Below are 3195 nucleotides of genomic sequence, written 5' to 3'. Positions count from 1 at the left end.
GAGAGAGAGAGAGAGAGAGAGAGAGAGAGAGAGAGAGAGAGATTTTCTCTGCTGTTCTACAAATGAGAAAACTGGGGCCCTTATAGGGGCACACTCTTCCCAGAATTCCTTAGTGAGTGAGGGGGCAAGGCCTGAAGTATACCATGCCTCCTCACTTTGCCCACTGCCAGCAAACTCAGGTATGAAGCCTGCTTTGACAGGCGACAGGCTCCTCTCAGCTGTGTCTCCAGACACCTGACTGGGGGGGGGGGGAATGAGCTATGGAAGACAGGAAGTCCCTAGGGCTGGAAAAAGTGCCACAGGGAACAAGGCTTTCTCAGGACAAACTGTTCAGCCTGCTAGCCCTTCTTCCTCCAGCCTGGAGCCTTGAAGCCAGAGTTCAGGGAGGGCAACGCAGGGAACCTCTTGCAGCCTCTCCACAGCTGCCAATAAGAACCACCCCCCCCCCAAGCCAGTCCACAGTGAATAGGCCTTTCTAAAACTCCTTTCTGGACCCTAAAAACTGCTGGCACAGCACACACTAGTATCGCCATCTTGGAGTAGGGCGTGGAAACAGCAGTCTGGTGGGCTATCCTGCCACCTAGCAAGTCCATTTCTATAGTAAAGCACACTGTTCATCAGTGGTTTCTCAGTGTCAGGCACGACAGCCCCAGAGTAAACAGCAGCACAGAACGGACAAACCGGAGCATCCATGCACTCCCTCATCATCGAGAGGAGGTGAACCCCACAGCAACAACACATAAATCCTACCGACAGAGCACGGACCTGGAAGCCAAACTTGGGTGAGTGTACCCTTGGAGATCACTCAGACCAAGGTCAAGAAGAGACAAGGGGACTCGGGGCTGTAGCATAGCCACGGCATGCCCTCTGTAAGTCTGCTCTTCGCCTGTGATCCTGTGTGAGCGAGTGCTTTGAGGAACAGGATTCAGTGCAAGTGGCATTTCCTGGGGTGGAGAGACATGGCTACAGGAGGCTCTGCTTGTGACCTTGACTCTCAGAAAGCTTAGGACTACAGAAAAAGCATTCTACTTCACTGGACAGTGGAGAAGTGAGGAACAGCCAGTAGTCCAGCCCACTACCAGGAGGGGAAGAGGCCTTTACCTCAGGTGATTGGAGGGGTCACATGGACCCAAGGGGCTCCCCAGACAAGTGGGAGGGGGGCCCTTGCAGACCATGCCTTTTAAGCTGCAACAGACAGCTGAGAGCAGGCGTCAAAAGTCAGGGTCCTTTGCATGAAGTGTCTGAGAGGAACCCCAGCCCTTCTAGGGGGTCTGGGATGGTGTGTTTCTGGGCAGCTCAGTGGTGACAAAAGCATGTTCTCGTTGAGACAATCTATGCAGATACATGCGCAGGGTAGTAGACTTTTCTAAGTAGTTGTAACACTTCAATAGCAGCTGAACCCAAACAAATCCTGAGGCCCTGGCCTAAGTGACAGGTCGAGCCCCTCCCTGGACTGCCCTGCTGCCCAACCTTTCTACTCTCCATACTCCACAGCTGCCTCACCTCTGCAACTGGATGCCCTATCCCTCTCCACCATACCAGAGGGTGCTTCCTCCAGGAAGCCTTCCCTCCCTCCCACCCTTTCCTAGGTCCGCATGTGCACAGTTCTGGGTGGAAGGAGACAAAGCCTCAGGCAGGGTTGAGTCTTCTTCTTCTGAATCTGAAGGCTCTTCAAGCAGAGGCCGGTCATCCCCAGGGAAGAGACCCCCCCCCACACACACACATACACAATGATCCTGTGGCGATCAGTCTCCTGGCAACACGTTTCAGAGACCAGCATCAAATGAGGCATCTGTCCTTCACCATCATCTTCAACTCCAGTAAGGACTGAAGGTGAAGCTGAACTTGGGGGTGCAAAGAGGGTTCCCCAGTAGGAAGGCTTAACGGGTTCTCTGTTGTAGATGACACCATAAATGTGTACCATTCCCCCATAATTACCTATTAAAATAAGACCACAAGAACCCTAAGGAGCAAAGGAAGAGGTATGGGGCCAGACAAGGACACTGACTCATCTGTACTCCTGCAGTGTGGCCCTTCAGACCCAGCCTGCACAGCAGCCTCCCCACCTTGCCATGGGTAACTAGGACAGACAGGGTCTCAGTTGACCCCCACTGCTAGGGTCCACCCACATAAACCCTCTGTGTGGGTCTCTTGTCTTCATCCTCCCAATTCCAGTTCTGTTCTAAAAGTATGTGTGACCACTACCCCTTAGCCCACCACCCACCAGAAAGACAGCTAATTCAACCATCTCTGATGGGTCCCTGTTCCCTCTTCAGTGGAAGGTCTGAGCCTCAACAAGACAAAGTCATTATGGGTCTCGGGTCTTTTTCTGTCCCCACTATGCCAGCACCAATTCCTGCTAGCAGCAGTCTGATGCAGCCACCCCACTCCACACAGGTCACAGCACCCACTCCCAGCCTCAGATCCCCTTTGCTAAGAAAGGAAGCCCCTAATGAGCAGAGGGGGGCATAACTGAACCAAAGCTCACAGGCTGGGCGAGGGAAGGTCACCAGGTCCACCTTATGAGAGAAGACAGCCATACAAGAGCAGCTGTAGAGGCAGTTGCTTGTACACGTAGGAGTGGGTGTAGGATGGGTGAGGACGCCATCCCTAAAGGTGTGCAAGCAGAGGGAGGGCCCCGTGTCACAGGTACATCAGAAACAAGCTGGACTTCGACTTCTCAGACTCCCCTGAGGACCAAATCACTCAGATGACTGCTGTGCCTACAGCATCTTGTCCTCTCCCTGGACAGAATGTGGATCTGGAAGACAGCCCAGAAATTTAAATAGCTAACTAGATCTCCCAGGTGATCCTCAACATCTGGAAAGGTGGAGAACACTGACAGGTGACCTTCCAGGTCTTTCTTGGGCCTAGAGATTATCAGCTTTGAATATCCCTCTCCATTTCCCCAAACCCTTCTAGAGATGCCAGCCCTCCCGGGCAGTGACTAGGAGGGGAGAGAGATAAGATTGGGAGAATTCGTCCCACAGTGGCGGTACTAGCCCAGCTCCTTCCTAGCCCCTCAGCCCCCAGAGCCGCAAGCTTAGCATGGGGCAGGGTTGGGGGAGCAACAGCTGCTGCCCAGTGAGGCTCCTGAAAAAAGCAATTATCTTGCTCTTAGCGGAAAGGCACTGGACCTTTAGCCACGCCCCCCAATACACACACACACACACACACACACACACACACACACAC

General features: G+C 53.4%; 1 protein-coding gene across 4 annotated transcripts in view; it reads right to left on the bottom strand.

Moving 5' to 3' along the window:
- Zmiz1 (zinc finger MIZ-type containing 1) overlaps positions 1-3195 on the bottom strand; it is a 204016-nt gene that overhangs the window by 159890 nt on the left and 40931 nt on the right. The gene's annotated exons all lie outside the window — the stretch shown is intronic.

This window comes from Microtus ochrogaster, chromosome 6, assembly GCF_000317375.1.
Source record: "Microtus ochrogaster isolate Prairie Vole_2 chromosome 6, MicOch1.0, whole genome shotgun sequence".
NCBI classification, from domain to species: domain Eukaryota; kingdom Metazoa; phylum Chordata; class Mammalia; order Rodentia; family Cricetidae; genus Microtus; species Microtus ochrogaster.
This window is presented reverse-complemented; position numbering and strand designations above follow the sequence as displayed.